The following is a 26,580-nucleotide window of genomic DNA, read 5'->3' as shown; positions in this document are numbered from 1 at the left end:
CGGATGCACTAAGGATGATTTTTCAGAATTCATTAGACTCGGGAACAGTGCCGATGGATTGGAGGGTAGCTAACGTTACCCCACTATTCAAAAAGGGGGGTAGGGAAAAAGCAGGTAATTACAGACCTGTAAGCCTTACATCAGTTGTGGGCAAAATGCTGGAGTCCATCATTAAGGATGAAATAGCGGAGCACTTAGCAAATGGGGACAGGATAGGACAGAGTCAACATGGATTTACAAAGGGTAAATCGTGCTTGACTAATCTATTGGAATTTTTTGAGGGAGTAACTGGTAGAATAGATGGGGGAGAGCCAGTAGATGTGGTGTACCTGGACTTCCAAAAGGCCTTCGATAAGGTCCCACATAAAAGATTAGCATGGAAAATTGAGGCTCATGGGATAAAGGGGAAAGTTTTGGCGTGGATAGGGAACTGGCTGTCAGATAGAAAACAGAGAGTTGGAATAAACGGCTCATTTTCTGAATGGCAGGCAGTAACAAGTGGGGTACCACAGGGATCTGTCCTGGGCCCCCAGCTGTTCACAATTTACATTAATGACCTGGATCAGGGAGTCGGATGCAGCATTTCCAAATTTGCAGACGACACTAAACTAGGAGGGGGGGTGGGCTCAGAGGAAGAGACCAGGAAGCTCCAGAGCGATTTGGACAGACTGGGCGATTGGGCGGATAAATGGCAGATGCACTATAATGTGGACAAGTGCGAAGTTATCCACCTTGGGTGCAGGAACGGGAGGGCAAATTATTATTTAAATGGCAATAGATTGGGAGAGGGGGAAGTACAGAGAGACCTGGGTGTTCTTGTACACCAGTCACTGAAGGCGAGCATGCAGGTGCAACAGGCGGTCAAGAAGGCAAACGGTATGCTGGCCTTCATAGCAAAAGGGTTAGAATACAGGAACAGGGATACCTTGCTGCAGCTGTACAGGGCACTGGTGAGACCACACCTCGAGTACTGTGTACAGTTTTGGTCGCCTCATCTGAGGAAGGATGTTCTTGCCATGGAGGGGGTGCAGCGGCGATTCACCAGGCTGATACCAGGAATGGCGGGAATGACCTATGAGGAGAGACTATGTAGTTTAGGGATGTACACACTGGAGTTTAGAAGATTGAGAGGGGACCTCATAGAAGTGTATAAAATTCTGACAGGTCTAGACAGACTGGATGCAGAAGGAATGTTTCCCTTGGCGGGTGAGAACAGAACTAGAGGACATAATTTAAGGATAAGGGCTAAACCATTTAGGACAGAGATGAGGGGGAATTTCTTCACTCAGAGAGTGGTGAACCTGTGGAACTCATTGCCACAGAGGGCAGTGTACGCCAGCTCATTAAATATATTTAAGAGGGAATTAGATATATTTCTACGGGCAAAAGGGGTTAAGGGTTACGGAGAGAAGGCGGGGACGGGATACTGAATTAAAGGATCAGCCATGATCTCATCGAATGGCGGAGCAGGCACGAAGGGCCGAATGGCCTACTCCTGCTCCTATCTTCTATGTATCTATGTATCTATATGATAGGCTTTGTTTACGAAGCTTTGAGCACTTAACTTGCTACCTAGTTCCTTGAAGTATACTTTACATTTTTGTAATTGCACAGTAAGGTTACCATTTCTCAGTGTGGTGTTTTTCTCTTAGAAGAACAACAGCCGATTAGAATAAAGAGCACTATCACTCAACGTGACATCACACTCAGAATATGCTGGGAGCAGTAGCACAGAACTGCTCCACTCTGCAGAGGGATTAGAAGCAAAGAAATAATGAATATTCATTGGCTAACAAACAGGGGATTTAAGACTTTTATGGATTGCATCAGATACAAATCCAGTGAGCAGTTTACTATTCTTAATACCCTGTACACCTGTGGCTTTCAGTACTTCATTCAAAATTATGTCACATAGACTTTTCTTCCTTGAAGAGGTTGCAGATTTTCCTGCCTTTTGTCTTCATGCATAGTTCTGAAAATACATTCAGCCAAAGCAACTCAACACTGCCAATGCTTAAAGCACTTATAAAAGGATCTTGGTGTGACTGACATTTGGTCTGTTACCAGCTGTGATCTTGTAGGTCACATTCCAAAAACAGCATTTGATTCAGTGATGCCACATTGTATTATCCTTCCCACTCAACTTCTGAAGCATCTACAATGAGTCATAGTCATAGAGTCATAGTCATAGTCATAGCAGCACAGAAGGAGGACATTCAGCCCATCGAGTCCGTGCCGGCTCTCTGTAGAGCAATCCAGGCAGTCCCATTCCCCCGCTCTATTCCCGTAGCCCTGCAAGTTTATTTCCCTCAAGTGCCTACCCAGTCTCCCATTGAAAACATTCAGTGTCTCCGCCTCCACCACTTCTGTCGGCAGCGAGTTCCAGGTCCTCACCAGTTGCTGCGTAAAAAAGTTTTTCCTAACGTCCCCCCTGTATCTCTTGCCCAAAACCTTAAATCTGTGTCCCCTAGTCCTTGTGCCATCAACTAGTGGGAGCAACCTTTCCCCGTCCAGCCTATCCAAACCCGTCATAATCTTGTACACCTCGATCAAATCACCCCTCAACCTCCTTTGCTCTAATGAAAACAAATCCAGCTTCTCCAACCTGTCCTTGTAGCCAAGATCCCCCATCCCTGGAACCATGCCACAGAAAGCTTAAGTGCATTAAGAAAACACTTTGCTGTTTTGGACTTCAAGTAACCAGTTTGAATTTTTACATATATAATGATGAAGAAAGTATTTTGCCACATTATTGCATTTCAGATGCCAAGGCATAATCTTAAAAATTGTAACTTTGTCCCAGAATATAACATTTATACAGCTTTTGGCCACTGAATGGGAAGTGGGGAGTAGTGAAACATAAAATTCTAATGGCTTGTTAAGACCTTCAGGCCTGTCCTCACTTTCCAGGCTTTTTCATCAGTTATTCAGTTTATTATCTATTCCATCTGCTTCCTTCTTCCATCTGTATGCTGCTTCGCGGACTCTGAGGGCAAACTCTAGCTCTGACAAATTGATTCTAAAATCTATAAGTTATATAGAGGCCAGTTACTCATTTGTTATGAGGAAACTACAACCACTAAAATAACCAGATTGGATGTAATGATGAATAATCAAGAAAATAATTCAGGAAACAAGAGAAAACTTTTAAATATTTTTAGGAGCTTCATTAATGTGAGTAGAGAGTGGCTACAATAATCTTAATGTTCAAAAACAAAGAGAGACATAAATCAGGGAATTATATATGAGTTAACTTCGCATTAGTATTGGGGAAAAGCCTCAGCAGTACTTTATGGGATGCAATCAGTGTTCATTTCGATGCTATATATAGGCATGGTTTTAGAATCTAAAAGAATTCTTAGAGCTGGTAACTAAATTAGTGGACGAGGGATATCAAGTGGTTTTGATATACTCACATTTTCAGAAGGTAATTGGCAAGATTCTGTACCTCAGAGTTTTTCAAAAGGTAAAAGCAAATGGAATTAATCACTAGCCGGTTCGCTTTGAATTTAGCTTGGTAATAGAAAGCAAAAAATGATGATGATAAATGGACAAAGATCTGTCTGGGGCGCAGTGACTGGTGGAGTTCTGCAGGGATGTGTTCCTTGCCCTCTGCTGTCTTTGCTGTTCATAAATGATATGGAGAAGGGTGCTTCCAATAATATTAATTTTCCCTGTTCCGTACCTTTTTATGTTCTGAGAAAAAGTTCTACTCAGGGAGACAGACAACACATGCTCTTCCGCATGGTAAAATTGTTCTGCACAATTAGAGATTAGTTTCAACAGTATTGAGGAGAATGGTAAGCCTTACCTCAAATAATAGAACTCTGTCTCTCTCTCATGTAGCTAGTAAGCAGAAATGAAAAGAGGATGCAAGAAACAAGCAGATTGAGTAAGCAGACAGGGAGGGAAAATCGGGATAGCAGAGACCAAATGGGGGAAAAAAAAGTAGGAAATAGGGTGAGAGAGTGGGATATTACCAGGATAGTCAAACCCATTTGAATCAAAGCTTTTTGGAGACAGACAAAAGTTCCATAGAAGCAGATGTGACTCCATGCTTGAACTGTATAAAACACTAGTTAGGCCGCAGCTGGAATACTGTGTGCAGTTGTGGTCACCACATTACAGGAAAGATGTGATTGCACTAGAGGGAGTGCAGAGGAGATTTACGAGGATGTTGCCTGGTGTAAGGGGTGGTGTGTGGGTCAGCTTCGCCTCTGACTTATGAGCGGTTCGAATCGTTCCCACTCCCTTGGTTCTAGACTTTGGACTTATTGGGGGGTTGTAATAAAATTGCAACAGATAACTGAGTTGGTGAAAAGAACTTGGATTTTTATTTGAGACAGGAAAATATACACAACACAATAATCTTATCACTCTAAAAGGGGGAACACTTCGGAATATACGAGGGAGAATGACAATAGACAAAATACTTCACCCCTCCCAATCCCACTACACTAACTAGGTTGGATTCCAGAGGACCAGGGAAATGTTCACCAAACGACTTTCTTGACAGTTGTAGAGGTTCGCGATTTCGGGGTTCTCTTTAGGTGTGGCGGTTGGGGCCTGCCGTACCCCAGACGTGGTAGAAGGCTTCACCTGCGTTGGGTTTTCAGTCTTCGCCTGTCCGCTGATGCGGTCGGGTGTGTATTTGGATCTATCGGGTAAGTACCCAATTTCCTTTGGTTAGGTATAGGGTTTAGAGTCTTTTTCATCAAATCTTACCCAGGGGTAAGTCAGGATAGCTTGTAGAGTGGAAACAAACTTGTGAGTCTTCGTTTCTTCCAGGTTGGTTTCTTGTTGGTCGCAGTGGCCCAATATTACCTAGTTGTTGGTAATATTGTTAGTTGTTGGTTTCTTGGGGCCCTTGGTTGCCGCGGTTCCGTTCTCCTTCCATTCCATTCTCCTTTCCTCAAGTCTCCGATTCTCCGACTGTGTGTGATGATGAGGATGAATGATGTGTTCGATCTGTGTCAACTGAACAAGCAGGCCTCAATTATACCGTTTGAGGCCTTGCTTACCTGCCCGCCAAATCTTCTCCGGCCCATTGTTAATTTTGGCGGGCTCGTTAACTTTAATAGTTTTAATTCTTTATCGAGTTTCGACTTGGTCCCATCTATTTTTAATTGATTTTTAACTAGTTTCGGGATTGCTTCGAAATCGGTTTAAGTGTGTGAAGTGGTTTTGGATGTTTCTCTGAGTGGTTAAACTATTGTTCGATTGTCTCCTCCTGCTGGGGTCAGGGTCCCTTTTGTTGATCAGTGTCATGTACTGTATTATTCATATTCTTGATGGCTCTGTAATTTTGGTGGGAACTGTCCTTCCGTAGGCCTATTGTCATTATGTATGAATGTCTGAGACAGTCCAGAACATTCCCAGACAATCTGGCCTATGCCAATACTCAAACTGTTTGTTTTACAGGGGCCCATCCCAACTCCTTTGTCGCAGCCTTCCACAGGCCTGGACATGCCTTTTTTTTAAATAGCCAAAATCCTGGGGTTTTGACTTTAAGCCCCTTTTGGCCCAATATTCGTTTAAACAGTCCAAAAACCTCTTCTCTTCTTGGTTTGGGGGAATCTGTAGAATTTTGCAAACCTTACACACCCCGCTGTGATACTTTATTAACCATTATAGTATCATCCTGGATGAGCAAAATTTCAGATCCCCGGGAACCAATCTTCCCCTGTATTATCTAAACTAAAACCCAAAACAAAACACTCTCCCATTCCCCTTTAGGTGTATTGTTTAACAGATATACAAGGTATGAAAAATTCAATTACATTCACATCCAAGCATGGAGGGGGTCCAACACCCCTGCACCACTTGGAAAAATTACACACACATAGGAAAAATAATGACGCACATACTCATCAAACTTTATTTTAATAACGGTTAAGATTTGTTTTATACCTGGTCATAGACTTTATTTTTATTTTTGTCCCATGCCCCCTCATGTTGAGAGCAGAGCATCCTGTCCCTTCCCTTGCACTTTGTGCATAACAAGTAGAAAACTATACCGAGCTGGCAAACCACTAAAATGTGTGAAGCCATTCGAATCCAAGAAGGGACTTCTATATTTTCAAAAATATCCCACCAGGGTGGAACTACGATATCCAAGATCTTGGCCCCTATCTCAACTGTCTTCTGCTCTAATGTATAGAAATGTTTCTGTGAGATGACCACTGCTTTTAATAGGGCGGTAAGATGTTCTGGTAGAGGGGGAATTTCATAGCCGAAATGTGTTACGTAATTTTGCAGGTTGGTGATGTTTTCCCTGACAGTGAGGTGAACAGTTGAGGGTTCAGGGATGGGTACAATCCGTTCCTGGGCCACTTGAACTTCTGCCTCGGGTTTAAAAGAGAAACTGCTGTCACTCACCGGACACCAGATGTGCTGTCCATGCCGGTAATGGGGAGCACATGAATGCTACCTGCAGGGAAACAGGGCCTTGTGCCATTACCTCCATGGTACAGTTCACAGGTTGTGCGCCAGCAGCTTTAAACCCGCACTGTGGTCTCAAATAGGCATTCAAGTACTGGGGACACAGTATTATGTGTGCTCCCCGGCTGCGGCACCCGGAGAGGTCTGTACCTGTCATAGCGTGCTCCCACTTTATGACATAAGGTGTGACCTCTGTGAAACGGACGTGTGCACCCCCTTGAATGACTCCCAATGTTCTCCACCCTGTATACCAGTGCAGGTCGGGCTGTCCCACCCATGACCGGCAACCTCACTACTATCCCCATGATAGAGTGATTGGAACGTCCACAATCTACTGGGACAGGGTAGGCTTCAGAGGCTAAATGGAGCTGACACGGGTGTTATGTTCATAAATAAATAGATGTTTTCATTGTGAACAGCTAGCTTGAGCTAGTCATTTATTCAGCCATGTGGACTAGTGTACAGGCATCCATCTTGACTACTGCCTTGTGGGTGGCCCCTACTAAACATACAGCTCCACCTAGTGTACCATTCTAGAATGACATCCCCCTTCCTTAGAGGTTAAACAAAATCAATATCAATCAATCATAACGACATAAACATCTTCACAACAGTCAACACATTTTCAAAGCTTTACTTTATGAACTCTAAGCTTTCATTCTTTTATTATAGTTTTCTTTGTACTCAAAGATTAAGTCTATCAGGCTTTTTTACTTCACATGCGGATCTTCTCAGCACAGGTAAGTCTGATGTGTTTTCATGAGAGCCTGTATGTGTGTTTGTGTTAGATTGTTCTGGTGGTGAGTGACAAGATTCAGTTGCGGCATTGTCATCGATTTGCTCTTGGATAGTTTCTTGTGTTTTCAGGAGGGAATAGCGGTTCCTCCTGAGAATCTGTCCTTCGTCAGTTCTAACAGTGTATGACCTTGGTCCTACTTCCTCAAGAACTGTAGCTTTCCTATTCCATGCATCTGGACCCTCAATCCTGACAACATCATCCCTTGTCAATGGTTTCAGAGTTTTGGATGACTTGTCATAGTGTGATTTCTGTTTCAGCTTTAACAGTTGAAGTCTCTGTCTCAGTTCCTTACTCTGCTTTTCTTTTGCGCAGCAGGGTAGCGTGGTGCGCAACTTGCGACCCATTAGGAGCTCAGCAGGTGAAGAACCACAGTCTAAAGGTGAGGCTCGGTAGCTCAGCAGGGCGAGATAAGGATCAGACTTGCTTTCTGTTGCTTTCTTCAGTAACTGTTTGAGAACTTGAACACCTTTCTCTGCCTTACCATTCAACTGAGCATACAGAGGACTGGATGTGATGCGCTGAAAGTCATAATGTGCTGCAAACTGTTGCCACTCCTTACAGTTGAAGCACGGACCATTGTCGCTAATGGCAGTCCTGGGAATTCCATGTCTGGCGAAGATGGATTTAACATGCATTATGACACTGCTTGCTGATGTGCTTGAGAGCAGTGCCATCTCAGGATAATTAGAATAGTAGTCAATCACTATTAGATAGTCTTTACCATTCAAATGAAAGAGGTCCATACCAACCTTTTGCCAGGGTGCTGTTGGTAAGTCAGCTACTATCATTGGTTCCTTTGCTTGTTTGTTTTGGTGTTTCTGACATGTCTCACATATGCCTATCATGTTCTCAATGTCCTTATTTATGCCAGGCCAATAAACAGTGTCTCTTGCTCTCCTTTTGCATTTTTCAATTCTGAGGTGTCCCTCATGAATCCTTTTGAGCATGTCTTGACGTAGAGCCTGTGGAATGACTATTCTGTTCTGTTTTAGTAATAGTCCACTTGCGACACTCAACTCTGACCTGATGTGATAGTACTTTGGACAGGAACCTTTTGGCCAACCATGATGAAAGTTCTCTATTACTGTTTGTAACACTGTGGCCTAGAAATTCAGTTTGCACAGTTTTGGGGCGCTAAAGTTGGGCGCTCGGTAAATTTAGCGCCCGCTGGAAACTGCAGGCCAACTCGCCGAAATTCAGTGAAGTTGGACCAGATTCTGGCCGAGCGCTGAAACTGGCGCTGCAATGCTGTGTTCAGGCGCTAATCCGGCGATGCGGCTTGATATCGCCGATTCCGGGCGCAGCGCAGGTGCGGTCATGTGTTGAGTGTCAGCAGACACCCTGACGCCGGCCAGCTCTTAAAGGGGGAAGGGTCAACTTTGACTGCTGCCACGCCCTGCATGCTGTAGCGCTGCAACTAGGCCTCAGCACTGGTGGTGTGCCAAAACAGCGCCTGGAGGAATGGAGAGGGCCCGTGACAGAGCACAGCGCTTCTCTGAGCATGCGCTGAGTGTGCTCATCCATGGGGTACACAAGAAAAGACGGATTGTGTGCCCGGCTAGTGGCAGGAAGGCTCCCAGGAGCCAGTTCAGGAATGCCTGGAGCAGAATTGCCCGCAGGGTCTCAGCCAACTGCGATGTTCCCAGGAGTGTGGACCAGTGCCGCAAGAAATTCAATGACCTCAGTCGGATGGTGAAGGTGAGTACCCTTTCCACTGTCCCCCTCATCCTTGCATGTGCACCTCCCATTAGGGCCAAAGGGACATCAAAGGCCTAATGCCCAGCCCTCCTCCCGCTGCAATGGCACTTGCATGTTAATCAAAGCTCTTTCTGCACTTATCACACTGTCCAAGCTATTCAGCCATGGGAGGGCTCCCACACAGCAACAGGGCAGCACACTGTCCAAGCTATTCAGCCATGGGAGGGCTCCCACACAGCAACAGGGCAGCACACTGTCCAAGCTATTCAACCATGGGAGGCCTCACACACAGCAGCAGGGCACCACACTGTACTTAGAGGCCCTCCTTTCTCTTGCAGGCCAAGCTGGCGAGGAACGCCAGGAGCCAGGTAGCGACTGGTGGAGGGCGTCCCGACTACCAGGAGCTGACTGATCTGGAGGAGAGGGTGGCACGACTCCTGCGTGCCCGGGTGACAGGCCCTGTCGCGATCGGCGATGCGGACCCTGTACTGGAACCCACTGGTAAGGACATGACCGGGTGCACCTCTCTCCTTGCCCTCGCGCATCAGATGTACATCCTTCCCCACTGACCGCAAAATGCGCATAATGCACCACTGCGGCCTCCCTGGCTGTCGGCCTGTCCTCACTCTAAAGCTACACTTGTGCCTTCCTGCTTTCAGCTGCTGAGGAGGAGGTGCTCCCTGAAGCACAGAGAGCCAGGCCCTCGGAGGAGGAGGACGTGGAGGACCAGGAGGAAGGCGGCACCTCCGGGGAACCCTCCTCCGCGCCAGCAGATGGCAATGGAGGGGAGACGTCTGGCGTGCAGGAGAGCCGGGGGGAGGCGGTGGAGGGGAGGCCAGAACCTGGTACCAGTGGCGTGGACGCACGCGGCAAGGGCCCGGCAGCAGGGCAGCCTTCTGGCCAGAGGGGGGAGGCGGTGGAGGGGAGGCCAGAACCTGGTACCAGTGGTGTCGACGCACGCGGGAAGGGTCCGGCACCACGCCGCCCTTCTGCCCAGAGGGGGCAGGTGGTGGAGGGGAGGGGAGAACCTGGTCCCAGTAGGGTGGCCGAACGCGGCAAGGGTCCGGCGCCATGCCAGCCTTCTGCCCAGAGGGCGAGTCCGCCCTCCAGTCCGGAGTCGGACGTCGCCCAGGAGGTGCGCCTCCTGCACGACATGTCGGCGGCGTCGGAGCGGCGCCACGTGGAGTTTATGCAGGTGGTGGAGCAGATGCCTCGCGCCATGGAGAGCCTGGCACATAGTGTGGTGGCTTTCGCCGAATCACAGGCCAGGGGCCTGGAACAATTCGCGGCAGCGCACGCCAGGGGGGTGGACCTACTTGTGGCAGCGCACGACAGGGGGGTGGACCTACTTGTGGCAGCGCACGACAGGGGGGTGCAGCAACTCGCCGCAGCGCAGCACGCCAGTCGCCACATGAGAGGTGCTGGGCAGACACTGGCACAGCAGCTGCGGGCACATGCCAGGGCAGTTGGGGCACTAACTTCTGCCACCCTCGCACTGGCGCGGAGGCGTCGCCAGGCGAGCCGCCACCCTGCTGCAGCACAGCGGTCTGACGGCCAACACATTGGTGCGCTTGCTCCCCTGCCAGGCCGGCCGAGTGCCAGTGTCTCTGGCGAGCAGCGCGCGCCTGCCATCAGCCAGCTTGTCCCCATTGGTGCAGGCGACACTGCCACTCCCCCAGCCAGGGTGCGACGAGCTGCTGCAGGAACTGAAGATGGCCACCCACAGCTGCAGCAGCCACCAGCCGGCCCCTCCCGGGCCGGCCCTCGTGTAGGGCGACCCCCAAGGGCATCTGGCGAGACGCATTGTCGCCCTGCTGAGCCTTCCCCCAGCCTTGCCCCAGCCTCAGGGCCCAGCTTGAGGCGCAGCTGCAGGTCGGGCCAGGGCAAGAGAACGCTCTCTAAGGACTCGCCCTCTCGGCGCGCCGAGTAGAGTGTGGCGAGCGCGGGTTTTGGTCATGCGGGGGCTTCTGTTCTGGGGGGCATTATCTTGTTTGTTTTTATGGGGGTGTTTGTGTTGGGGGGGGGGCGTTTTTTTGTAAGGCCGGTGAGGAAGGCCATTTGCATGTGGAAGTTTTGTTAGTCCTCCCCAGGTTTTGGGAGTGACAGAAGTTTTCGACTGTTTTTTGGAGGTCTTCTCTGTTTTGCTGTTCCATGTGGGAAGGGCCCTGAGTTTGTGAAATAAAGATTTTTATTTTTTCACCATGTGCAGGTGTCATGTTTCAACTGGTTGTTGGGTTAAGCGGCTGAGGGCTTGCGGAGCGGCTGCCTTCAGCTGCGTTCATTGGCCCAGGCCATTCCCTGACAGGGGGCCTAGAAGTGTCGAACAATAAGCCACCGGCGGACGGCCCTTGGACCTTGTCGCTCCCTCCTAGGCTGCTCCTCCTCCTCCTCCTCCTCATGGTCCTCCAGCTCATCCTCTTGAGGTGGTGGGGCAATGTCAGGTGGCAGTGCCTGAGTCCTGCGGATCGCCAGGTTGTGGAGCATGCAGCACACGACGACGAACTGGGAGACTCTATCCGGCGAATACTGAAGAGCTCCTCCGGAACGATCCAGGCAGCGGAACCGTTGCTTGAGGACGCCTATCGTTTGCTCTATTAGGTTCCTTGTGGCTTGATGGCTTTCGTTGTATGCCACCTCCGCTGGGGTCGTGGGCGCGCGGAGTGGGGTCATGAGCCATGTACACAAAGGGTAGCCCTTGTCCCCGATAAGCCATCCCCTTGGTGGAGGCTGTGCCTCGAACATGTCAGCCACAGTAGTCTGGCGCAGGATAAATGCATCGTGGCTGCTTCCTGGGAAGCGGGCATTGACAGCTAGGATGCGCTGCCTGTGGTCACACACCAGCTGCACATTTAGGGAATGGTAGCCCTTGCGGTTGCGGTAATGCTCGGCATTGTGGATAGGTGCCCGCATAGCCACATGCATGCAGTCAATGGCGCCCTGCACCATGGGGAAGCCCGCGATCCTGCCAAATCTGACTGCACGCTGCTCCTGCTTGTGTTGGGTCATGGGGAAGGAGATGAATTGGTGTCTCCTCGCGTAAAGTGCATCGGTGACCTGCCGGATGCAGCGATGCGCGGCGAACTGGGAGATGTTCGCTATGTCCGCAGCAGCGGCTTGGAATGAGCCGCTTGCATAAAAGCTGAGAGCCACCGTGACCTTCACTTCCACCGAGAGAGATGTCCTGCACATGAGCTGTGGCCGCAAATCTGCGTGAAGCAGCTGGCAGATCTCTGCAACCACCTCCCTCCTGAAGCGCAGCCTCTTCACACAATGCGCCGCAGTCATGGTGAGATAGGACACCTGCTGCCGGTATTGCCTGACTGGGTAAGGCCTACGTTGGCGACGCCTGATGGCCCCTCTGCATCTAGGCATGGCTGGCCCTCTGTCACAGCGTCTGCGAGCCCTTCGCACAAAATGCTGCAACTGAGGGTTGGCACCCCATACAGCCCCCATTATAAAGTTCCAAACAGCCAAATCACAAGGATGCAAATGTCAAAGCACTGGCTAGAAGCCAAAACTACCTCTCCTATGTTGTCCGAAATCAGAAATCTCTGTGCCTTGCTCTCTGTCCAGAAATCCAAAGCAGTAAAGTCATTGCAGCGAAATGGCTGGCCTTTATGGGTGAGTGGATGTGCCCTTTAATTAGCGCTCCCCGAATCCCACAGGGCCTCTGTTGAGTTCCACTTCACAGTTCTTAACAGCGCCACGCCCACATTGGGCGGGCGCCACTGAATTTCCGGTTTGGGGCGCACAAACGGCGTTGCACACCCAAATGACGTCATAAGATGCGCGCGCAGCTGAGCGGGCGCTAACACTTTGCGCCGGCGCTAAATCCCAACTGAATTTCGGCGTAGGCGCAGATCCGGCGGCGCCCGGGCGCTAAGTGGCTAGCGCCGGAAATATACCCTTTTCTGGCGCTAATGGCTGGCGCAAACAACTGAATTTCTAGGCCTGTATCTCTTACTGTTTCTTCTGCTATTTGCTTTGATTTTGTGTCTGACACGGGCAGCGCAGCAGTGACCATACTCACATGAACATCCACGTCTTCCTCAGTAGAGCTCACATGACTCATTGTGGGTGCTCGGGATAGTGCATCTGCTAACACTATGGCCTAGAAATTCAGTTGTTTGCGCCAGCCGCTAGCGCCTTAGGAGGAGGAGATGTGGGGCGCTAGGCGGCTAGCGGCCGGGCGCATCGTGATCTGCGCCTCTCCCCAACTTCAGTAAAGATTTAGCGGTGGCGCAAAGCCTTTGCGCGCGCTCAGCTGCGCGCGCAGATCCTGACGTCATTTCATCGTGCAACGCCCTTTGTGCGCCCCAAACCGGAAATTCAGTGGCGCCGGCCTATTGTGCGCCTGGCGCCCATAGCGACTGGTAGAGGGGAACGGTTCCCAGTCGCTGCGGGGCGAGGGGGCGCAAATTAAAGGGCACTCCTCCTGCAGTAGAAATGGCAGCCATTTTGCAAAACTCCTTCTTTGTGAGAGACGGATCTTTGCAGAGAGACAAAGGTAGAGAGCTTTCTGGTTTGGCTCAACACTTGCACAGGTACTTGTGGCTTCAGGCCACAGCTTTGCACTTGTCTTTAACTTCAGAGCCATAGCATTGATTGGAAACATATAATGGGGGCTGCAATGGATGCAAACGTTGGCGTTCTCCATAGTCCTGGGCGTTGTACAGATCAAGCAGCAGTGGTCAGGCCTTGCTTCAGGGCTGCAGTGTGCAGGGCGTGGTAGGCAAACAAATCCAGCCTCCCCCTTTAAGAGCTCACCGGCGCCAGAGTGTCTGCCGTCAATCAGCAAATCGCCGCACCTGCGCTGCACCCGCCCTCGGGGGTATCGCCCCGGGCTGCCGGCTTAGCGCCTAATGATAGTCGTGCATCGCCTGTTTTAGCGCAGCAGCAACCTCTTGGGGCGATGCCACTGAATATTAGGGAAGGTGGCGCGAAGTTGCGCCGGGCGCAAACTTTAGCGGCTGCCCGGCTGTAGCGCCCCAAACGTGGCTATACTGAATTTCTAGGCCTATGTGTTTGCCTGGTGTGTAGATCAGTTCAAAGCCATATCTTTGCAGCTTCATCATGAGTCGTTGAATCCTTGGAGACATCTCATTCAGGTTTTTTTTTATGATGGCAACCAGTGGACAGTGGTCTGTCTCAACTGTGAAGGTGGGAAGTCCATATATGTAGCCATGGAACTTTTCTAGTCCAACTACCAAGCCTAGACATTCCTTTTCAATCTGGGCGTTTTGACACTCAGAGTCAGTTATAGACCTGGAGGCATAGGCAACAGGCTTCCAATCTTCACCCTCTGCTTGTAGCAAGACCACGCCTAGGCTATCTTTTGATGCATCCGTTGACACTTTGATTCTCTTTGTTGGGTCAAAGAAGGTGAGTACAGGTGTGGTTGTCAGCACTGTTTTGAGGTTCGTCCACTCTTGTGCATGTCTTTCTGCCCATGCGAACTCATTTGTTTTATGTAGCAGGTCTCGCAGACAGGCTGTCTTGGCTGACAAGTTAGGAATGAACTTTCCAATGAAGTTTATCATCCCCATGATGCGTAGCACTCCTTTTTTGTCAGTGGGTCAGGGCATTTTGAGTATGGCGTTTACTTTTTCCATATCTGGCTCTATTCCTTTACCAGATAGATTATCACCTAGGAAAGTGACTTCCTGGACACCAAACTGACACTTGGCTTTGTTGAGCTTCAGTCTATGCCGGTGTATGCTCTGTAGCACTTTAGTCAGTCTCTCATTGTGTTCTTTCAGTGTGGAGCCCCAGATGATGATGTCATCAACATAGACCCGAACTCCTTCCAGACCTTCAATTATGTGTTCCATCGCTCTATGAAAGATTTCAGATGCAGATATTATCCCGAAAGGCATTCTGAGGAAACAATACCTGCCAAATGGTGTGTTGAAGGTACAGTATTTGGTGCTCTCTTCATCCAGTTTTAATTGCCAAAATCCTTGTGAGGCATCGAGCTTTGTGAAGTATCTGGCACCTGACATTTCACTGGTGATTTCTTTTCGCTTGGGAATCTGGTAGTGTTCATGTTTTATGTTTGCATTTAAGTCCTTTGGATCCATGCATACTCTTAGATCATTGTTCTTTTTCTTTACACATACCATGGAGTTAACCCAGTCTGTTGGCTTTTCGACTTTCCTGATGACTCCTAGTGTGGTCATTCTGTCCAGTTCTTTCTTGAGCCAGTCACGCAGGGGTGCTGGAACTCTCCGTGGAGCATGTACCATTGGCTGAGCATCCTCCTTTAGCTGGATCTTGTAAGTGAATGGTAGAACTCCAAATCCTTTGAACACATCCTGGAAATTACTCACTACAGAATCCACTGAGTCATCTGGTCTGCTTATGGCACAGTTTATACGGTAGACTCTCTTGACCAGTTCTAAGTCCTCACAAGCTTTGTCACCTAGTAGTGAATCAAGTCCTTCAGCCACACCAGAAAACATGAGATGATGCACTTTGTCTTTGACTGTCACTTTAAGTCTGCATACACCTAAGCTATCTATTTTCTGTCCATTATAGTTCTTCAGTAGTACTGACTTTTTCTGTATTTTGGGCTTTTCTTTCATATTTTTAATGTCACTCATACTGATTAAGTTTGCTTTTGCCCCAGTGTCTAGTTTCAAGGTAACTAATGCTCCATTTACCTGCAGTGGCATTATCCATTTGTCCTCTTTTACTGCATTAACTTTATGTTCAGCATTGTCCATTCCTGAGGGCTGCACATTTTCTGTATCCTTTTCGATATTGTCACATGACACCATTCCTACAAAAAATGCCTCACTTAAATCAGTGTCCTCAATCACATTGACTTGTTGCCCTTTCTTTGTTTTCACTTTTGAAAAGCATTGTTTGGCAAAGTGATTCTTTCCATTACATTTTGTGCACATTTTCCCAAACGCTGGGCATTGTCTTGACTGGTGCTGGTAACCACAGCGTTTACAATTAAAAGTTCCACCCTCCGATTGCTTTGCATTTCTGTTCTGCCCCTCTTTCTTCCCCTTGTAGGACACAGCACCGAAAGCAGTACAGTCACTCATTACAATCGCATTATTATTAATTTCACTTAAAGCCTTTGCGTGCTGTTGAGCTAGCTCACTGGCATGGCATATTTTCACAGCATCCTCCAATGTTAGTTTGGTTTCTCTCAACAAACGTTCCCTGACCTTTTTATCATGAATACCAAACACAATCTGGTCACGAATCATGGATGATTTCAGTTCAGAGAAATTACATGTCTGTGTTTTCAGTTTCAGATCGGTCACAAAGCTATCAAAAGTCTCATTTTGCTGCTGTGTCCGTGAACAAAACACGTACCTCTCATAGGTCTCGTTCTTTTTGGGAGAACAATGTGTATCAAACTTCTTTAGCACATCGTCCATTTTTTCTCTGTCCTCCTCTTGATCAAATACAAATGTATTAAATACCTCTATCACCTGCGGGCCTGCAACCATGAGCAGTAACACTATTTTCTTTGCATCTGGCTTCGTACCGAACCCGATGGCAGCAATGTAGAGTTCGAATTGTTGTTTGAAAGTCCGCCAATTGCAGTCGACATTCTCCGTGAGTTTCAAACCCTCCGGTGGCTTCAAATTCTCCATGTCGCGTTTCACAATATTCAGCAGATATTACCAATCCTGGTACCATGTTATGTTTATAAATAAATAGACATTTTCATTATGAACAGCTAGCTTAAGCTAGTCATTTATTCAGCCATGTGGACTAGTGTACAGGCATCCATCTTGACTACTGCCTTGTGGGTGGCCCCTACTAAACATACAGCTCCACCTAGTGTACCATTCTAGAATGACATGTTACTGATCATTACAATGGGCTCAGCGAATTACTAAATGGGTGGAGGGCTGCGAGGTGCTTGTTGCTAATCCAGGAGGGGACTAAACCTTGTTTTAAATCCTCCAGGTTGCTGCGGCCCTCACCCAGCAACCATGCCTCGTATAGCACGCACACCTCATTCTGTGCAGCTTGATCGGAAGCATTCCTGTCCTCCCGTATGAATGCATTTACTGTTTTGGCGTATCTCTCCAGCTCAGCAATTATCTCTTTTAAATGGACCGTCATAGCCTGGTCCTCGTGTAGCTCTGAGCCTACCACTGTGTTCTCCTCTGTTAGGATTTTTCTCAATTGGGTCTTTAAACCATTTATCTGTGTTTGTAGCTCTATATTGTCCAGGCTGTTTACTACTGAGGATCCTGTACTATTTGCAGTGAAAATATCGTTCCAGGTTCCCCTTCTTTGTCTCCCCGCGCCCATAGTATGCTCAGGATGTAAACTGTACAGTTTCGCTTTGTCTGCACTGGCAAAGTCGAATTCATAAAATTTCTTAAACATTTCCTTCAGCAGGGCTTGGTACAACTGTTCTGTTTCCTTAGGGCACCACTCAGGTAAGTGCACCTCGGTCAGGTTCAGGATCACTGAGGCCACTGCATAGTGTACCCCCTGGTACAGTAGCTTATCGGTTGGCACTAGGACTAAACCATTCCCTGGTCCCTTGGTGGTGGTAGGACACCTCTGTACTATAGTCCGTGATGTCGTGGTCGTGGGCAGGGGCTTCCGGGGGCGGGTTACGAGTTTGGTGGCGTTGACTGGGATCGGGGTGTGTGGGACCACGCATACATGCAGGCTGGAATCCCACTCCATCCCCTCCCCGGCATCTTGCCATTGCCTGTGGAAAATGATGGATATGCCTGCGGGGCAGACTTTCTCTGACCCCCACATACAAACATAAACTCCCTGATCCGGCTCCCACCACTTGTCCCAGCACACACTCACTCCCCCTCAGGTCTCTGTAATCGTCCGATGGGTATTGTTCCTCAATCATTCCCAATCAACTGCGGGGTTTCCTATATCCTTGCTCAGCTTTCTGAGCCACCACCACCTATCCAAGGGAATCTGTCCCTTACATGTCAAACACACACGTGTCCCCATGGTGACACTGACCCTTGTGGCCACGACCTGTACCCTGGGACACGGGATGGAGGCCTCCCCACATGTGAACCCGGTCTGGCTGGAGTACTGTGTCGAGTTAGACCCCAGCCACCCTGGCCCTTCCCTCGTGGAAGTAGATGGTGAGCTTCTCCACACCCCGTTCGCCACCCCCAGCGATAACGATCGGTGCTCTCTCTCCTGAGCACCCATAGATGTCGGAGTTCTCCACATCTCCTCGGTCACCGATGCTCACCCCTACCAGGGCGAGCAGGAGCAGAACCCTTCTCATGCCGATTTCCTCTCTGTAGGGACACACAAACAAAATAGTCATGTCCTGAGAAGGTTCTCTGGCTTGACACAGTTACCAAAATTTTCAAAACTTAAACTTATCATAAACCAAAATTAAACAATAATTCCAAAACCTAAGAAAAATGAAACACTCTTAGACTAAAAGCTATATACATCCGCCGCCCGTCTCCGGACGGCCAGGCTAACCCCTGTTAGGCCTCTGCCTTTTGTGGAATCTGGGCAGCTTGTACGCCTGGGCGTAAGGTGACCTGTGCCACCGGACCCGGAGAGTCCTCCTTAAAAGAACTGGGAATTTTTCCGTTTCCCAACTGACCGGAGGAGTGTGCCCTCCTGAGCTACAGCACACTACCCCTTTCTGTGTGGCTGCCGAGTCCTTACCCTGTCCTGTGGGTTCCGTGCAGCCTGATGCCGCAGGCTGGGGATCCTTGTCTCTCTCTCTGCCCAATGCTACCTCTCCTGTGACTCCCTCACCTTTGGAGGCTGTAGGCTGGGGATCCCTGTCCTTAGACTGATCCCTGACCTTGGGCATTGCTTTTTGGGTTGCAGCCCTTTTGGGGCTGGACCGTTTAAACTGGTCCACTGGTGACCATGGGAGTTTCTGCAGTGATATGTGAGGAGACCTCCTTAGGGCTCCAGCTGCTGCCGGCGCTGTCTGAGTCTGCCACAGCTGCAGGCTGATGATCTCTATCTTTAGGGCAGTTCACCCTTGCTGGCCGTTCCCCTTTCTCAGGTTTAAACAGTTTACACTGGTTAATGTAACTAGCAGCCTGCCAGTGAACCTGTTTTAAAGTCTCGTCCGCTGCCTCGAACGGGCCTTCTATGGACTCCCCATTCTCTCTCTTTACCAGGACAGCCTTAAGGATGGAATCCTGGGCTTGGACCTGCTTTAAGTCCGGGGACAAAGCTACCCCCTGTGTGCCTCCCTTGTCCCGGATTGCGGCTACCGGACCTGCTCTACAGGGACCCCAGAACTCTGCTTCCCTGGCCCCCTGCTTGGCCACCTCGTTGGTCTTTTGGTTACCCTCCCACGTGGTATGGAGGGATCCTAAATCTATGGCCAAAGGTTTGGACATTTCCCCAGCCTGCTCATTCCCTGTGAATCCCATTAGGCTAAATGGGACCTTGTTAGGCCTGGGTGAATTGGTCGGGTCTTCCGAATGGACCACCGTGCTGGAAGCTCCAGTGTCCACCAAATGTCTCCCCTGCACCGTCTCCACCCCATCTTAACACAGGGCCTGCCCCCCTCATTATATTCAAGGGGACACAAGTCGACAGGCTGTGCTGGTTCTAGTCATAGGTCTGGGTTGTATGGGGCAGATGGGGTTAAAGCACCAGTGGCGGTGGCTACCTTCCCTGGGCCAGTTAAGATGACTCAGAGTGCTGCTACGATCGAATCAAGCGTGAGGGGAGAGGTCGGTGTTTCTGTCTTTGGGGCAGGAGCTGGGGAGTTTTTCCCCACACTATCCTTCCAAGGATTTCGACAGTCCCTTCTCCAATGCATACTTTTCCCACACCCGAAGCAGTTACATCTCGTATCGGAAGGGTTACCCCCTTCCTGGTGCCATTCCTTCTTACTTTGGCTTGGTTTTAACTCATGAACCTTTCCTTTTGTTTGTGGTTCTTCTGCCCCTCTACTGTTGCGGTAAGCCAGGGTCAGTTGTCTGACCACTGTCTCCTCGGTGACTTGGGGGCCCTTTGGGTAAAACCACAGCTCGGCCTTGGCTCTGATCCATGGCAAGCTGTTTGTCACCAGACTCCGGAGCCAGTGGGCCAGCCTCCCTCATCGTATTCAAGGGGACACAAGTCGACAGGCTGCGCTGGTTCAAGTTAGTCCGGTCGAGATCTCCATTACAGGCACTCCTATACACAGGCCACAGCCTGTCTGTGAAAGCCTGTGGGGTCTCCCCTGCTAACTGTGTAGTCTTCTCCACCCGGAAGAAAGGACTACCATCATTCATCCCCATCGCCTCCAGAACATGCTCCCGGATGGCAGCGTACCCGCCCTGTCCCTTCTTGCTCTCAGCAGAGAGGGACTGGTACAGCTTGCCATCCAAAGAGAACAGAAGCATCTTGGCCAACTCTGAGTCGTCGCACTCGTTGATGCCTGCTGCTTGTTCCACTTCCATGAAGTGGACTGAGGGGTCTCCCTTGTGGGTGAGTTTGTTCAGGTGGCTTACCATAGCCCTAAGCTGTTGGGTACCGTGGGGAATCACGAATTGGCTTTTAAGGGGCCCCTGGCCCCCACCACCCCCGGGTGGGCCAAACTTCTGCTGCCGAGCCGGGCACATCGGCCCCGGCTCCGACCTTTCCTGCATTTGTTTGCCCACTTCTGCCTGCTGCCAAACCGAGTCAAAACCCGGCGCCACAGGTGGTGGTGGTGTGCACTCCTCCCTACCCTCCCTACAGATTGCTTGTCCCTCCTGCTGCCCAACCGGGTTGTTCCCCGGTGCCACAGGTGACGTCTGAACAGTTTCTCCTTCTACTTCCAGGTCCACCCGGGCCACACCCGGGCTCACTAGGCATGCCATGCCTTTTGCCCTGAACAGAGCAAGTTTTAAACTTTCGATCTGCTTTTGACAGGGGCCGTGATCTCCCGCTTCAAAATCCCTAGTGCTTGTTACTTTATAAGCTGCCTGCATATCACAGAATCACAGAAGCCCCACAGTGCAGATAGAGGCCATTTCGGCCCATCGAGCCTGCACCGACACATATCCCACCCGATCCCCGTAACCCCTACACCAACACATATCCCACCCTATCCCCGTAACCCCACGTATTTAATCCCCCTAACACTAAGAGTCAATTTATCATAGCCAATCAACCTAACCCACACATTTTTGGACTGTGGGAGGAAACCAGAGCACCCGGAGAAAACCCACGCAAAAACGGGGAGAATGTGCAAACTCCACACAGACAGTCACCCGAGGCCGGATTCGAACCTGGGTTCCTGGCGCTGTGAGGCAACAGTGCTAACCACTATGCCACCGTGCTCTTAACCTCTTAACCTTTCCTCCTGTTCTTTTAACTGTCTGGTTAGGCGAGCGTTCTCTTCTCTTAACACTAACTCATTGCTTTTAACCTCAGTGACTTGACACCGAAAGTACTCATGTCTGTCCTGTAATGATCAATAACATGTCATTCTATAGTGGGCACTAGGTGGAGCCGTAGAGCTGTGTAGAGCTGTATATAGCTGTATGTATATAAGACTACACTACCCAGCTGTATGTATATTAAGACTACATTACCCATGAGGCACTAGGCTACCCACAAGGCAGCAGTCAAGATGGATGCCTCTACAGATACTGTACCTAGTCCACATGTGCTCAATAAAAGTGTCTAACAAAAGCTAGCTGTGTTCATAATAAGAATGTCTATTTATTAATGAACATAAGATGGTACCAGGATTGGTGAAGATCTGCTGAAAATTGTGAAAAGCGACATGGAGAATTTGAAGTCACCAGAGCGTTTGAAACTCACAGGAAATATCAACTACAATTGGCAGACTTTTAAACAACAATTCGAACTCCACATTACAGCCATCGGATTTGGTATGAAGCCAGATGCAAGGAAGATAGCGTTGCTGCTTACGGTTGCAGGCCCACAGGCGATAGAGGTATTTAATACATTTGTATTTAATCCAGAGGCGAACAGAGAAAAATTAGAAGATGTGCTAAAAAATTTTGATGCACATTGCTCTCCCAAAAAGAATGAGACCTATGAAAGATACATCTTCCGTTCTCAGACACAGCAGCAAAATGAGACTTTTGATAGCTTTATAACTGATCTGAAACTGAAAGCACAGACATGTAATTTCTCTGAGCTCAAAGCATCCATGATTCGTGACCAGATTGTGTTTGGTATTCATGATAAAAAAGTCAGGGAACGTCTGTTGAGAGAAACCGAACTAAATTTGGAAAATGCGGTGAAAATATGCCAAGCCAGCGAGCTAGCTCGAAAGCACGCGAAGACTTTCAGTGAAATCAATAACGATGCGATTGTAATGAGTGATAATGCTGCTGTCGGTGCTGTGTTCTACAAGGGGAAGAAACGTGGGCAGGACAGAAATGAAAAGCAATCGGAGGATGAAATTTTTAATTGTAAACGCTGTGCTTACAAACACCAGTTAAGACAATGCCCAGCGTTTGGAAAAATGTGCACAAAGTGTAATGGAAAGAATCACTTTGCCAAACAATGCTTTTCAAAAGTAAAAACTAAGAAAGGGCAACGAGTTAATGTAATTGAGGACACTGATTTAAGTGAGACTTTTTTGTAGGAATGGTGTCATGTGACAATATCAAAAAGGATACAGAAAATGTGCAGCCCTCAGAAATGGACAATGCTGAACATAAAGTTAATGCAGTAAAAGAGGACAAATGGATGATCCCACTGCAGGTAAATGGAGCATTAGTTACCTTGAAACTAGACACTGGGGCAAAAGCAAACTTAATCAGTATGAGTGACATTAACAATATGAAAGAAAAGCCCAAAATACAGAAAAAGTCAGTACTACTGAAGGACTATAATGGACAGAAAATAGATAGCTTAGGTGTATGCAGACTTAAAGTGACAGTCAAAGACAAAGTGCATCATCTCATGTTTTCTGTTGTGGCTGAAAGACTTGATTCACTACTGGGTGACAAAGCTTGTGAGGACTTAGAACTGGTCAAGAGAGTCTACCATATAAACTGTGCCATAAGCAGACCAGATGACTCGGTGGATTCTGTAGTGAATAATTTCCAGGATGTGTTCAAAGGATTTGGAGTTCTACCATTCACTTACAAGATCCAGCTAAAGGAGGATGCTCAGCCAGTGGTACATGCTCCACGAAGAGTTCCAGCACCCCTGCGTGACCGGCTCAAGAATGAACTGGACAGAATGACTACACTAGGAGGAGTCATCAGGAAAGTCGAAGAGCCAACAGACTGGGTTAACTCCATGGTATGTGTAAAGAAAAAGAACAATGATCTAAGAATATGCATGGATCCAAAGGACTTAAATGCAAACATAAAACGTGAACACTACCAGATTCCCAAGCGAGAAGAAATCACCAGTGAAATGTCAGGTGCCAGATACTTTACAAAGCTCGATGCCTCACAAGGATTTTGGCAACTAAAACTGGATGAAGAGAGCACCAAATACTGTACCTTCAACACACCATTTGGCAGGTATTGTTTCCTCAGAATGCCTTTCGGGATAATATCTGCATCTGAAATCTTTCATAGAGCGATGGAACACATAATTGAAGGTCTGGAAGGAGTTCGGGTCTATGTTGATGACATCATCATCTGGGGCTCCACACTGAAAGAACACAATGAGAGACTGACTAAAGTGCTAGAGAGCATACGCCAGAATGGACTGAAGCTCAACAAAGCCAAGTGTCAGTTTGGCATCCAGGAAGTCACTTTTCTAGGAGATAATCTATCTTGTAAAGGAATAGAGCCAGATATGGAAAAAGTAAACGCCATACTCAAAATGCCCCGACCCACTGACAAAAAAGGAGTGCTACGCATCATGGGGATGATAAACTTCATTGGAAAGTTCATTCCTAACTTGTCAGCCAAGACAGCCTGTCTGCGAGACCTGCTACATAAAACAAATGAGTTCGCATGGACAGAAAGACATGAACAAGAGTGGATAAACCTCAAAACAGTGCTGACAACCACACCTGTACTGACCTTCTTTGACCCAACAAAGAGAATCAAAGTGTCAACGGATGCATCAAAAGATGGCCTAGGTGCAGTCTTGCTACAAGCAGAGGGTGAAGATTGGAAGCCTGTTGCCTATGCCTCCAGGTCTATGACTGATACTGAGTGTCGATACGCCCAGATTGAAAAGGAATGTCTAGGCTTGGTAGTTGGACTAGAAAAGTTTCATGGCTACATATATGGACTTCCCACCTTCACAGTTGAGACAGACCACAGCCCTCTGGTTGCCATCATAAAAAAAAAACCTGAATGAGATGTCTCCAAGGATTCAACGACTCATGATGAAGCTGCAAAGATATGACTTTGAACTGATCTACACACCAGGCAAATACATAGTGTTAGCAGATGCACTATCCCGAGCACCCACAATGCGTCATGTGAGCTCTACTGAAGAAGACGTGGATGTTCATATGAGTATGGTCACTGCTGCACTGCCCGTGTCAGACACAAAATCAAAGCAAATAGCAGAAGAAACAGTAAAAGATACAGTGTTACAAACAGTAATAGAGAACATTCATCATGGTTGGCCAAAAGGTTCCTGTCCAAAATATTTTCACATAAGGTCAGAATTGAGTGTCGCAAGTGGACTATTACTAAAACAGAACAGAATAGTAATTCCACAGGCTCTACGTCAAGACATGCTCAAAAGGATTCATGAGGGACACCTCGGAATTGAAAAATGCAAAACGAGAGCAAGAGACACTGTTTATTGGCCTGCCATAAATAAGGACATTGAGAACATGATAGGCAAATGTGAGACATGTCAGAAACACCAAAACAAACAAGCAAAGGAACCAATGATAGTAGCTGAGATACCAACAACACCATGGCAAAAGGTTGGCATGGACCTTTTTCATTTAAATGGTAAAGACTATCTAATAGTGATTGACTACTATTCTCACTATCCTGAGATGGCGCTGCTCTCAAGCACCACAGCAAGCAGTGTCATAATGCATGTGAAATCTATCTTCGCCAGACATGGAATTCCCAGGATTGCCATTAGCGACAATGGTCCGTGCTTCAAATGTAAGGAGTGGCAACAGTTTGCAGCACATTATGACTTTCAGCACATCACATCCAGTCTTTTGTATGCTCAGTCAAATGGTAAGGCAGAGAAAGGTGTTCAAGTTCTCAAGCAGCTACTGAAGAAAGCGACAGACAGCAAGTCTGATCCTTATCTCGCCCTGCTGAGCTACCGAGCCTCACCTTTAGACTGTGGTTCTTCACCTGCTGAACTACGAATGGGTCGCAAGTTGCGTACCAAGCTACCCTGCTGTGCAAAAGAACAGCAAAGTGAGGAACTGAGACAGAGACTTCAACTGTTAAAGCTGAAACAGAAATCATACTATGACAAGTCATCCAAAACTCTAAAACCATTGACAAGGGATGGTGTTGTCAGGATTGAGGATCCAGATGCATGGAACAGGAAAGCTACAGTTCTTGAGGAAATTGGACCAAGGTCATATACTGTTAGAACTGAGGAAGGACAGATTCTCAGGAGGAACCGCCGTTCCCTCCTAAAAACACAAGAGACTATTCAAGACCAGATTGATGACAATGCCGCAACTGCATCTTGTCATTCACCGCCAGAACAATCTCATGAAGACACATCAGACTTACCCGTGTTGAGAAGATCCACACGTGTAGTAAAAGAGCCTGATAGACTTAATCTTTGAGTATAATGTAAAGCTTTGAAAATGTGTTGACTGTTTTGAAAATGTTTATGTTTATAGAGCACTAACAAAAGTGTTACTGATATTATCTTTATTGTTTTCTTGAAAGTTGATTGATATTGATTTTGTTAAACCTCAAAGAAAGGGGGATGTAATGATCAATAACATGTCATTCTATAGTGGACACTAGGTGGAGCCGTAGATCTGTGTAGAGCTGTATATAGCTGTATGTATATAAGACTACACTACCCAGCTGTATGTATATTAAGACTACATTACCCATGAGGCACTAGGCTACCCACAAGGCAGCAGTCAAGATGGATGCCTCTACAGATACTGTACCTAGTCCACATGTGCTCGATAAAAGTGTCTAGCAAAAACTAGCTGTGTTCATAATAAAATGTTGCTAGCTACTTTATAAGCTGCCTGCATATCTCTTAACCTTTCCTTCTGTTCTTTTAACTGTCTGTTTAGGCGAGCGTTCTCTTCTCTTAACACTAACTCATTGCTTTTAACCTCGGTGACTTGACACCGAAAATACTCATGTCTGTTCCTGTGCTTCTCCGCTAGCTGTAACTTCTCCTGACTTTGGGCCTGTAATTCCTGCAATAATCCTTCCCCTGCTATAGCTCTTGCTTGAGACAGTTTGGCTGCCTCCTGCAGCTCTTCTGTTAACATTTTAATGTGCTGATCTAAAAGCTGGATCTGTCGCAGGGCGCAGACCAACCAAATGGCCTTTTCCACTGACTTCTTATGATCCTTGCTCTCAGTCCACCTGGCTGCAGCGTTCATGGGACACTCAGCACGCAACAGACTGGTCACCCATTTCTTGGTGATATTCACCTTCTCAAACACATAAGAGGAAATCCTCTCTTCCATCTTAGTTCTGTCCTCAAAAACAGTGTCTACTGCATCACATCTGAATGGTTCGAATCGCTCCTACTCCCTTGGTTCTAGACTTTGGACTTATTTGGGGGTTGTAATAAAATTGCAA

This window comes from Somniosus microcephalus, chromosome 16, assembly GCF_052327205.1.
Source record: "Somniosus microcephalus isolate GS21.2 chromosome 16, FLI_Smic_1.0, whole genome shotgun sequence".
Taxonomy (NCBI): Eukaryota; Metazoa; Chordata; class Chondrichthyes; order Squaliformes; family Somniosidae; genus Somniosus; species Somniosus microcephalus.
Note: the sequence above shows the minus strand (reverse complement) of the source record.